This window comes from Trichosurus vulpecula, chromosome 1, assembly GCF_011100635.1.
Source record: "Trichosurus vulpecula isolate mTriVul1 chromosome 1, mTriVul1.pri, whole genome shotgun sequence".
Taxonomy (NCBI): domain Eukaryota; kingdom Metazoa; phylum Chordata; class Mammalia; order Diprotodontia; family Phalangeridae; genus Trichosurus; species Trichosurus vulpecula.
In genome coordinates, this window is record NC_050573.1 from 529,323,298 (window position 1) to 529,336,610 (window position 13,313).

The window sequence follows — 13,313 nt, forward strand, 5'->3', positions numbered from 1 at the left end:
GGTGGGGAGAAGTCCTTTCCTCTGAGAACCAAGCACGCTGGGGAAATAAAAGGAAGCTGCAAAGCAGCTGGGAGCAATTTCATTTATTACTTCAACCAAACAGCACCAAGAGGCAGTTTCTGCAAAGTGCTGCTGAAACTCTTGGGAGCCAAGAAGGGCAGGGAGAGTTTGAAGTCACAGCAGTGGAGAGCTAATATTCAGGCAGTATGATGAGACGAAAAGAGCAGTGACTCTTGTGTCTAAAGACTTGGTTCAAATCTGACCTCTGCCCCTCATTACCTATGTGACGTTGGGCAAGTCTTTTAACCTCTCTGAACCTCAGTTTCTCAAAATCTGTGACCCTGGGCTTGAGGAGAGACCCTTCCATTCTTTTTTTTTTACTCTTTTTTTTCATTTTCCTTTGCTTTATTTAATATTTTTTAGTTTTCAACATTGATTTCCACAAGATTTTGAGTTACAAACTTTCTCCCCATTTCTACCTTCCCCCCAACCCAAGATGGTATAAATTCTGATTCCCCTTTCCCCAATCTGCCCTCTCTTCTGTTCACTCCCCCACCCACCCATTGCCTTTCCCCTTACTTTCTTGTAGGGCAAGATAGGTTTCTATACCCCATTGCCTGTATATCTTATTTCCCAGTTGCATGTAAAAACAACTTTTTTTTGAGCATTTGTTTTTAGAACTTTGAGTTCCAAATTTTCTCCCTTCTACCATCCCCACCCACCCTTCTTGAGAAGACAAGTAATTCAACATGGGCTGCACATGTATCATTATGCAAAACACTTCCATTAACAGTCATGTTGTGAAAAACTAACTTTGCTTCCCTCCATCCTATCTTGTCCCCCTTTATTCAATTTTTTCCCTTGACCGACCCTGTCCCTTTTCAAAAGTGCTTGCTTTTGATTACCTCCTCCCCCTATCTGCCCTCCCTTCTATCATCCCCCCTCTCCTGTCCCCTTCCCCTCTCCTTTCTTGTAGGGTAAAATACCCAATTGAGTGTGTAAGTTATTCCCTCCTTAAGTCAAATCCGATAAGAGCAAGACTCACTCATTCCCTTTCACCTGTTCCCTGTCCGCTTCCAATAGAACTTCTTTTTCTTGCTACATTTATGTGAGATAATTTACCCCATTCTATCTCTCCTTTTCTCCTTCTCCCAATATATTCCTCTCTCACCCCTTAATTTTATTTATTTATTTGTTTGTTTGTTTGTTTTTAGGTATCATCCCTTCAGATTCAACTCACCCTGTACCCTTTGTCTATATATATATATATATATATGTATATTCCCTTCAGCTACTCTAATACTGAGAAAGGTCTCATGAATTACAAATATCATCTTTCCATGTAGGAATGTAAACAAAACAGTTCAAATTTAGTAAATCCCTTATGATTTCTCTTTCCTGTTTACCTTTTCATGCTTCTCTTGATTCTTGTATTTGAAAGTCAGATTTTCTATTCAGCTCTGGTCTTTTCACTGAGAAAGCTTGAAAGTCCTCTATTTTATTGAAAGTCCTCTATTTTATTGAAAATCCACATTTTGCCTTGGAGCATGAGACTCAGTTTTGCTGGGTAGGTGATTCTTGGTTTTAATCCTAGCTCCTTTGACCTCTGGAATATCATATTCCAAGCCCTTCAATCCTTTAATGTAGAAGCTGCTAGATCCTGTGTTATCCTTATTGTGTTTTCACAATATTCAAATTGTTTCTTTCTGGTTGCTTGCAATATTTTCTCCTTGACCTGGGAACTATGGAATTTGGCTACAATATTCCTGGGAGTTTTCTTTTGGGGATATTTTTCAAGAGGTGATCAGTGGATACTTTTGGTTTCTATTTTACCCTCTGGTTCTAGAATTTCAGGGCAGTTTTCCTTGATAATTTCTTGAAAGATAATGTCTAGGCTCTTTTTTTGATCATGGCTTTCAGGTAGTCCAATAGTTTTTAAATTATCTCTCCTGGATCTATTCTCCAGGTCAGTGAGTTTTCCAATGAGATATTTCTCATTGTCTTCCATTTTTTCATTCTTTTGGTTCTGTTTGATTGCATCTTGATTTCTCATAAAGTCACTAGCTTCCACTTGCTCCAATCTAATTTTTAAGGTGGTATTTTCTTCAGTGGTCTTTTGGACCTCCTTTTCCATTTGGCTAATTCTGCCTTTTCAGGCATTCTTCTCCTCCATTGGCTTTTTGGAGCCCTTTTGACATTTAGGTTAGTCTATTTTTTAAGATGTTATTTTCTTCAGTATTTTTTGGGGTCTCCTTTAGCAAGTCATTGACTTGCTTTTCATGATTTTCTTGCATCACTCTCATTTCTCTTCCCAATTTTTCCTCTACTTCTCTAACTTGCTTTTCCAAATCTTTTTGGAGCTCTTCCATGGCTTGAGACAAATTCATATTTTTCTTGGAGGCTTTTGATGTAGGTTCTTTGACTTTGTTGACTTCTTCTGGTTATATATTTTGATCTTGTCACCAAAAAAAGATTCAAGAGTCAGAGTCTTTTGCTGCTTGCTCATGTTCCCAGCCAACTACTTGACCCTTGAGCTTTTGGTCGGCATATGACTGCCTTCAGAGTGGCCAGTGCTTTGTCCCAAGCTTCAGGAGTCGTGCACTGCCGTTTTCAGAGTTACTTCTGCACAGCAAGCTCTGCCACACCAGCACTCCTCCTCCCCCAAGAACCGTCAACCAGGACTGTGACCCAGATCCAAGCAGAGCAAAGCAAGAGAACCTGCCTCTGCACCAGCAAAGTGCTCCCTGCACTCCCACTCTGATCCGCAACTTGATTCCTTCCACCGGGTGGATCTGGGGCCAGAAGTAACCACAGCTGGAGCTCTGGAAGCAGTGGCAGAAGCTTCCTGCTGCTGCTGCTGCCACCACAACCACCGCTCATGCGCCCTGCCCCCTCCCCCAGGCTGGGGCCAGACAGCACACTTCTCTCACCCTGATCTAGCAGTTTTCCCACTGACCTGCTAAGTTGTCTTTGGTGTTTGTGGTTTGAGAAGTCTGGTAACTGCTACAGCTCAGTGATTCATGACCCTATGGCCTGCTCTGTCCAATCTCCTCAGTGCCTGGTCTGTCCTGGTGCAGCCCACACTGGGCTGTGCTCCATCCCCAGCACGGTGCAATAAACCCTTCCCAGTGACCATCCAGGCTGTTCTGGGCTGGAGACCTGCTTCCCTCTGTTATTTTGTGGGTTCTGTAGCTTTAGAATTTGTTCAGAGCCATTTTTACAAGTATTTGGAGGGATCTGGGGGAGAGCTTAAGCGAATCCCTGTTTTCCAGCCGCTATCTTACCTCTGCCCCACCCCATCCATTCTTTAACATTTATTAAGCCCCTACTGTGTAAAAGGCCCTGTGCTCAGCACAAAGGATACAAAGACAGATTGTTCTTAGGGTGCTTATAATGTCAGTGTGAGAAGAAGTAACTAATAGGCAGCTAGGTGCTGCAGTGAATAGAGCACCAGGCCTGGATTGAAAAAGACCTGAGTTCAAATTCCACTTCAGACACTTACTAGCTATGTGACCCTGGACAAGTTACTTCACTTGTTTGCCTCAGTTTCCTCATCGGTAGAATGGGGATAATAATAACACCTACCTCCTAGCATTGTTGTTAGGATCAAATAAGATAATTAAATGTAAAATGCTTAGCACAGGGTCTGACACATAGTAAGTAATAAATAAACATTAGCTCCTATTATTAATAACAACATTACAAGGAGAGTCAGATCCTTTGAGGACTCTGAGGAGGAAGAGCTCTTTCAGCTCTTTCAGCTCACAGAGGGGTGAGTAACTGATATTGTCCTTGAGAGATGGGAGGTGTTGGGTATGATGACCCAGGCCTAGGATCCTCACCACTCCCACTTGGGAAGTTGAAGCTGGTGGATCACCAGAGTTCTGAGAAGCAATAGGCTAAACCACTGGGTGCTGGCACTAAACCCAGCACTAGTATGGTGAGTTCCCAGGAGGAGGGAGATATCAGAGTGCTTAAGGAAGGGTGAATGGCTGTGTTGGAAACAGCAGGTTATATTTCCTGTGCTGATCAGGATTGGGAGAGAGAGAGAGAGAGAGAGAGAGAGAGAGAGAGAGAGAGAGAGAGAAAGAGAGAGAGAGAGAGCAAAAAAAGATAAAGAAAGAAGACAAAGAAGGAAGAAAGAAAGAAAGAAAGAAAGAAAGAAAGAAAGAAAGAAAGAAAGAAAGAAAGAAAGAAAGGAAAGAAAGGAAGGAAGGAAGAAAGGAAGGAAGGAAGGAAGGAAGGAAGGAAGGAGGGAGGGAGGGGAGAGGGAGGGAGGGCAGAAGGGAAGGAAGGAAGGAAGGAAAGAAGGGAGGGAGGGAGGAAAGAAGGAAGGAAAAAAGGAGGGAGGAAAGAAAGGAAACTTCAACTTAATTCAACAAACATTTATTCGGTGCTTACCAGGTGCTACACACTGAGAATATAAAAAACAAAAATGTAAACAGTCTCTGCCCTCAAGGGGCTCAAGGAATATGAATGCAGAGGTTGAGAGGAGGGAGAAAAGGAAGAAGCCCATTCCAGGTATGGGCACATGGACAAAAGGTCAGACATGAAAGGGCAGGTTGAGAATAGGGGAGAGAATAATTTGGTTGGAATGTATATGGTGGGTGGAAGTGTGGTGAAAGACTAGAATTCTGGCAATGCTGACCTAGCAAGTCTTGACTGGTCTCGTTCCCTGTGGACTTGGATTGTGTTGAAGATGATTGGTCACAGAGTCAAAAGAAACCTCTCCCCTCCCAGTAAGCTATGAAACGATGGAGGACTTCACCCTCCTTTTTTAATGCCTTACTTTGAGACTCTTCCAGCAAGGAGAATAGCATGAGTCTCTCCCTGTCCCAGATCCTCCACATAAAAGGCAATTGTGGTTTTAAGCCCATGGCAGGGAGAATATGTACCTTGGTGAACCTGAGTCTGTAGGTACCTCCTCTGCCTTTGGGTTTCTTCCCTGAGAATGTCTATGGCCAGCAACCAGAAATCCTGAGAGATGGATGTTTTTGGTATCACTGTAAACTCTTAAGTTCCTGGGCTCTTCTCCCAGTAGAAGGAGCTTCCTGCAGCTTCACTACTTCTCAGAAGATGACCACAGATATTATCTTCTGAAATCTGAAAGGAGAAAGTAATGCCTAGCTGGCCAATAGACCTGGACCTTGTGAATCAGACGTAAAAGTGAAATATCTTTTTAGTAGTTCTACAAAAAGGCAGCTATGTGGCACAGTGGATACAATGCCAGGCCTGGAGTCAGGAAGACTCATCTTTCCTGAGTTCAGATCTGGCCTCAGACACTGGTTGTGTGACCCCGGGCAAGTCACATAACTCTGTTTGCCTCTGAGGCAAATGAACTGAGGAAGAAAATGGCAAACCACTCCAGTGTCTCTGCCAAGAAAATCCCAAACAGGGTCATGAAAAATCAGACATGACTGAAAACAACTGAACAGTTCTACAAAGTACTTTCAAGGAGATTCTAATGATGATGATGGGTTATTATTTGTGTTTTAAACCTCTCTTGATGGTTGCTAGTGGATTTTTATATTTCAAGCATTTATCATACCCAACACACCAGGTACCCTCCCCTTTTTGGCTTTTTGTTTCTTTAATGTATTGTATTCCCCCAATAGATTGTGAGTTCCTTGAGGGCAGGGACTGTCTTTTGCCTTTCTTTGTATCCTCTTCCCTTAGCAGAGTACCTGGCACTTAGTAGGCACTTAATGTTCTTTGACTGACAATTTTAAACATTTCTTTGGTGGTAGAAGAAATGAATTTCTATCCTATACTGGATACCTATTTTGTACACTGAACACTTTTTCTAGAAGGACCCTGTTAATTCCTTTTGGGGAGAATCTAGACATTGGCCATACCAAAGATTGATTTTTAGAAATTTTCCCAGAGTTCTGCTTCAGGGTAGGGGAATAAGAAACCAGAGAGCCAGATAGAAACTTAATCCTTTCTCTTTGGAGTAAGGCTGCCCCAAGGATGCATCCAGGTTCCATGTAAGTGCAAAGTATGTGAAAGATGGAAGTGTGAGAGAGGTCTGGAAAGCTTAGTTTGAACCAACCTGTGGAGAGCTTTGAACGCTAACATCAGAACTTTATACTCCATTTGACAAAGAACTAATAAAAGTTTTTAAGTCGAGCAATGTTAAGAGCTAGCGTTTATGCAGTGTTTTGTTTGCAAAACACTTTGCATATATTATCACATTTCACCCCCACAGTGCATATGTAAAGTGTGTATGTATGTGTATGGGAAGTACATAATACTATCCCCATTCTACAGATGGGTAAACTGAGGCTGAGAGTGTTTAAGTGACATGACCAGGGTCACACAGTTAGTAAGTGTCTGAGATAGGATTTGAATTCAGGTCATTCTCACTCTACTCCAAGGACAAGCACCCTGTCCACCAGCTAGGTGGCACAGTGGATAGAGCACTGGGTCTGGAGTCAGGAAGTCCTGAGTTCAAATCCAGTCTCAGAAACTTGCTAGTTGTGTAACCTTGGGTATGTCCCTTAGCCTCTTCTTATCTCAGTTTTCTCCTCTGTGAAACAGGGATAATAATAGCACCTACCTCCCAGGGTGGTTGTGAGGACGAAATGAGATAATAATTATGAAGTGCTTATCACAGGGTCTGGCACATAGTAGGTGCTATATAAAATGTTAGCGGTGTGATTATAATATGATGATGGTGGTGGTGGTGGTGATGATGTCACGTAGTCATAGAGAAACAAGCCAAAAACCATCACTTCCTAGAAACAGGAGGCAGTCTCTTGAAGTGGAACTTAGCTAGTCAGATGCCTATATGAAATCTCTGATGCCAAATCCCAGCATGAAGAACCTTAAGAATTCCAAGAAGCTCTAGGGAACTGGAGACTTGGAGGATGGGAGTGGGGGATGGGAGAAGAGACAGACACTCAAAGGATGCTAGGATTTAAAGTTGGAAGATCTAGTCTAATCCTTCTGTACCAAATTTGGAGAGAGCCAGAGCACCCCATCGATCCATGACCCCACAGTACAGAGGTGAGAGCAGGATTCCCCACTCACTGGCACCCTTCTAACCCTGGCAGATGGATCTGCCGAAAGAAAGGAAAACAAAATGGAAGCAGAGGCACCAGAAGAATAATTTACATTTTGGCAGCAAAGATGTGGAGCTGGAGTAACTAGAGGGGGCAGGGAAGAAGCAGAAAGACAGAAGGCACAAAGCTAGTTCTCTTTTCTGACCTTTACTTGGCTCAGACCAAACTTTTCTCCTGACCCAAGTGTTTTATTGGATTTTCATGCATAAAAAATCCGAGAGTGAAAGCCCCTGGGGCCTATCCCTCCTTTTCCTCCCTCCACCCTGTGCCCCTTCGGAAGCTGCCCCCTGAGCTCCAGCCCTGCCCGACAGGTTAAAGGACACTCTCTCCATGCAGGCCCAGAATAGGGGAGCACGTTTTCCCCCATGCCCTCATGGAGCTGAGCCTGGCTCGCCAATGCCCTCTCGAATCTGCTTCTGTCTGCAGTCTCCTCTGCCCTGGCACTCTGCCTCGGCCTTGTTATCAGATCTCTGTTTATTAATCAAAGCAGTAACAATGGGACTGGGGAGCTGGAATACAGCAGCACCGACAGGCCTTCCTTTGTTCCCATTGATTTTCCCATCACATTATATTACAGTTATTTACTCCGTGCAAAGCTCAAAACAGTGCGACTTCAATGGGTATGGAGAGACATTTTCTACTTCCTTTTCTTTTTGGTACCTGGAATGTCTGCACCCATACAATGACCTCCTACTCTCCTTGGAGATCTGATCTTATTGTAGCTACACTTGGGGAATGAGAGAATTCTCTCTTCACAGGGACCAGAGGCATTTCTGGGAGCAGAACTTTGCCAGCCTGACCCAAGATGCCCAGAGCTTTGGCTCTTTAGATGTCACTTTTAAAACATATCAGGAATTGGCTCAGCCTTTGGACTGACTTGGGTTCAGAGCCATAGCTACAGTGAGACAAATCCAGGCTTTTCCTCTGGGTGCCAAATTTAGAGGGTGCTGGCAAAACTTGCAGTCCTTCATCTGGGGAGAATCAACAGAAATTAGCACCTAAGTAGCAAGAATAATGAGTTAAAATTAGAAGCTATCAGATAACAGGCTCCAGAGAGATCTTTCCTTCAACCCCACCCCCTTCCCCACAACTAAAGTCACACTTTTGTACCCTTTAGCCTGGGCACAGGAATTTGGTACTTGCCCTAGGCACAAAACTACCTACAGATACCTTTGTTTAATTAGATATTAGATAATATACAATCATATGAGAATATGTATAAAGCATTTAGCACAGTGCCTAGTAAATATTAGATACTTAATAAATGTTTATTCCCTCCCTCCTTCCCTTTTCAAATGCCAGTGTTAACTCTTCTTTGTTCCAAGGTACTAGAGCTCAACTAAAGAGGAGACTAGAGTTAGGTTTGACCAGGCCCAGAAGAATGTGAGCTCAAGTGACCACTGTCCAAATGGCATCTATGCCCAGCTCAAGGTAAATTTAGAAGATGTAATAGCAGGAGCTAGAGCTGAATGTCTTTAAGAGAAAAGGAAATTCTGAGGTGCCAAAGAGTAAGAAAAGGGCCAAATGGTCTTGGGCCAACTATAACTCATGGTGTGATTGTTGTAAAGACTTCAAGATCCTGGCTCCCTCTAGGTTGGGGAAGGAAGAAGGCTATGGCAGGGAAAGGCCAGACTTGGGCAACTGTGGGGACAACAATCTTTGCCTTGTCTTCCTTTCTCTTGGTGCAGTGGATAGAGTGTTGGACTTGTAGTCAGGAGCACCTGGGTTTGGATCAGGCCTCAGACTCTTACTAGCTATATGACTCTGAGCAAGTCACTTAAACTCTCTTTGCCTCAGTTTCCTCACCCATAAAATAAGGATGATGGATTTGATGAACACTGAGGTTCCTTCCAGCTCTATGAATCTAAGGTGAGGGGTAAAATGAGTGGCTGGCCTCTGAGTCCCTTCTTGCTCTAGAGTCTAGACATGAGAGAGAGAGAGAGAGAGAGAGAGAGAGAGAGAGAGAGAGAGAGAGATCCTATAACCATAACTACTTACTCTGCCAATCTTTGCCATAGTTTCCAGAATTTATGCTTTATTTTTAAAGCAACTTTTATAGAATTCCCTGGGATGGAACACCAACCACACATAATATCATGATGGGAACATCAAGAGAGAGAAATTATGTGGACATAGACCAGGATAGAAAGGTCATCAAAGATAGCCTGGTCAAATTCTAGACTTGAATAAATAGGAAAAGGGACAGGAGCAGATGTCGAAGGAAGAAGAGCATCAATTTCTATAAAATGTACACTTTGGAGCCCTGAGGGTCTGAAGGAGTGAAGACCTTGAGACCTAGGGTACACATTTACTTCCCTCTCTGGGTTGCTTCTAGTGTAGACAGGAAGTTTGAGGTTGCAGTTGTCTGTGGGTGTAAGAGGCAACTGCTTTGGGGAAGGAAGGGGAGGATGGAGGAAGAAGAGAAAGAGGAGGAGGAGGAGGAGAGAGGTGTTTTGCTTTTTTTGTTTGTATACTAAAATTAGCCTAGTTTGTGAATGAAGGGACCGAAAACTCTCTATCAACTTCTCATTAATAAAGTCTGCTTGGAAACATCAGGTGCTTTGCTAAAACTGTATTGAAAGTTTCCGAGCCTCTGGGGTGACTGAAAATGAATCTCTCATACAGGAATTTCTTCCTTCTCACATGTTTTATTTGGTTCTGATCTTGTTTTGACTGATACTATGTGCTTCCCCTAGGTCATATGAAAGTGGGATTCTGTGCGAGGATGGAAGACCATCTGTGAGTCTGTATGAACCTTGTATACCAAGAGAATTAACAGGGAGGTAAGAAGGGCTGAATTTGGGTTTAGAAGACCTGGGTTCAAATCCTATTACTGCCACTTGCTACCTTTGTGACCTTGGGCAAATGACTTTACCATTCCTGAAGTTCCTGCGACTTGAACAGGGGCAGAAAAAGAGTTTGAAATACTTGAAATGGGAGGCTTGTATTAGAAAACATGGCACAGTAGAAATAAAAGTGACTCTGGAGTCAAAGGACTTGGTTTCAGCTTCCTTCGCTGATGCTCACTTCTCAAAGTCCCACAAATCACCCAGTCTGACTGACTCGGTGGTCCACCTCAGCTGCACTCCAAGTCCTACTCTGTTCAAATCATTGTGTTCTGCTTAGCAACAAACAGAGCTGGACTAGATTGGAGGAGAATCAGAGAGAGCAGCAGCCCAACAGGATCCAGCCAGGATCCCTAATGTCCAATCTAGCTGGGCAATTAGCTGTGGCCAATGCCTTTCCCTCCCTGCAGCAGCAAGAGAGGAAGGTTTGAACCTGAGCACCAGAACTGAGTTTTTTTGAGCTCTTGGATCAAGGATTGTTAGAAGATAAAATGAGGAGAGGGGAAGGTTGGGCCACCTAGCTTGAGAAGGATCCTTGGGCTCTCTCCACATACTGGTTGCTTGGTTTTATTCCTTTTTAGTTTTATTAGTTTTACTCCTTTCTAATAAAATTCCTCAAGAATGATGTATCTTACTTTTGTGTAAATAAGCCCCAGTGATAGCACCAGGGATGGAGTTCCAGTGGCATAGGATTTGGGGATAAGCCAACAATGTGACTGAATAAAATACTAAAAGCTTAGACTAAGATGAGGAGTATTGCCCCCCACTCCTATGGGGTGGAGCTAGGGGAGAGAAGTAACCAGCTATCTGACAGTTAGAGGCAGCTTAGCATTACCCTCACAGTGACTTCTGGGTATTAGATGAGACACGTAGGCCCACAGATTCATAGATCGAGAGCTAGAAGGGACCTTAGAGACCATAGAGTCCAACTCCCTCATTTTACAAATTAAGAAGTTGAGGCACAGAGTGGTTTAAGTGTCTTGCCAGGGTCACACAGCTAATATCTGAGGTGGAATTTGCACAAAGGTCTTCTAAGTCCAGTATCTAATCCACTAAACTATGCTGTTTCAATATAGCCACTGGTAATTAGCATTATTATTACTTATTATCACCAAACAAAATCAGTTAAGTGGTCAGTACTTGCTGGCCTAGTGGTTAAATAAATAACTATGATATAACTGACTCTTAGGCTACATAAATAGCAGCAAAGAAGCCAGAATGAGGGAAATGACGGTCTTGTCTGCTCTGGTCAGATTGCAATCTGAAAAATTGTGTTTACTTCTCGGTGCTGCATATTTTGTGGAGGACATTGACGAGCATGTTCAGTAGAGGGTAAACAAGGTGGTGAGGGGACTGGAGACCATAGCCACATGATATTTGGTTGAAGGAAATAAAAGTTGTTTAGCCTGAAGATAAGAATTTGAGGGTACATGCTATCTATTTTCTTTGGTTTTTTTCTCCTTTTTAAAAATATTATTTATTTTTAATATTCTTTTCTTATAAAATTTCAAGTTCCAAATTCTCTCCCTCCTTCCCATCTCCTCCCCCACCCATTTAGAAAACAATATGGTATCAATTATACATGTAAAATCATGCAAAACATATTTATATATTAGCTATGTTTCAAAAAAAAGCAAGAAAAATAAAGAGAGAAAATTATACTTCACTTTGCACTCAGAGTTCAATGATATCTACTTTCAAAAGAAGTGGTATGAAACAGTGGATAAATCACCAGAATTAGAGTCAGGTAGACCTTTGACCTGACCTAGAGTCAGGAACTTCAAATCCCACCTCAGACATTTGCTAGTTGTGTGACTATGGGAAAGTCATTTGACTCTGTGCCTCAGTTTCCTCATTTATGACATGGGGATAATAGTAGCATCCATCTCATAGTGTTGTCATGAGGATCAAATGAGCAAATGTCTGTAAACAGCTTTGTAAATTTTAAAGTGCTATTTAATTGTGAATTATTAGTAGTAGTTTGTAGTTAGTAATTGGAAACGCTGTCACACGGATGAGGCACTAGATTCACTCTGCTTGCTTCTTCAGGGAAGAACTAAAGGCAATATTTGGAAGTTTCAGAAACATAGATTTCAGTTCAATATAAAGAAAAATTTCCTTACAGTTAGGTCTGTCCCAGTGTGGAATGGGCTCTCCCATTAAGTAATCGGTTCCCCATCACTAGAGATACTAAATGACCACTTAACTGGAGTATCACAGAAAAGATGGCTATTCAAATGCAAGTCAGACTGTTCCTTTCATCTTAGTTTCTGTGAGTCTCAGCACAAAGGAGAGACATAGGCTTCATGACATGTGAGGGGAAAGAGATCAGCAGTCTTGTAACTATAAGTAACCAGCCTGTCATCCACACTGAGAAGTCCTAACCTCTCAATAACTCCATTCTTCATCTATAAAACAGGGATAACAAATCCTATCCTGCATACTTCATAGGGATGTTATGAAGACCAAATGAAATAATTTGTATATCGAAAAGCACAAAGCATTATAGGGGGTGGGGATGATATCATTGGCACTATTATCACCATCAACAACAAACATTAATGGAACAGTTAACCATGTACAGAAACAGCTCTGTTAGCATTTCGTGTCCTGGCAATGAACTGGAAACCAAGGAGATGCCCATTGGTTGGGGAATGACCAAAAAAAATTGTGGCATGTGAATGCAATGGAATATTATTGTGCAGAAAGGCTGACTATTATACTTGCAGAGAAGCATGGAAAGACCTACATGAACTGATGCAGAATGAAGTAAGCAAAGCCAAGAAAATATACACAAGGACTGCAACAATGTAACTGAAAAGAAGGACCACAAAACATTCAAAAGTGAATGTTGTAAAATTATAATGAGTAAACATGGCCCCAAAGAAGAGATATGAGAAGACATCTCCCCCAACTCCTCTGCAGAATTCAGGGTGCAAAGGCATAAAACATTGTATGTAATGTCATCAGGTTTTTTAATATGTTCATAAGCTTTACTTAATTTTTTCTTCTTCCTTTCTTTAATTTTTAAATAAATTCTTTGTTATAGGCAGGGACAGCTAGGTGGCACAGTGGATAGATTGACAGTCGTGGAGTCAGGAAAACTCATGTTCCTCAGTTCAAATCTGGCCTTGGACACTTACTAGCTGGGTGACCCTGAGCAAGTCGCTTAACCCTGTTTGCCTCAGTTTCCTCATCTGTAAAGAAGGAAATGGCAAACTATTCTAGTATCTTTGCCAAGAAAACTCCAAAATGGGGTGACAAAGAGTCAGACATGCCTGAGTCAACTAAACAATAACAAATGACTTTCCAGGAGGGTATAGGGAGAGGGATACAAGAGTGATATAAAAACAAAATATATCAATAAAAATATATTTTAAAGAAAAATGACTCTCATAGAAAA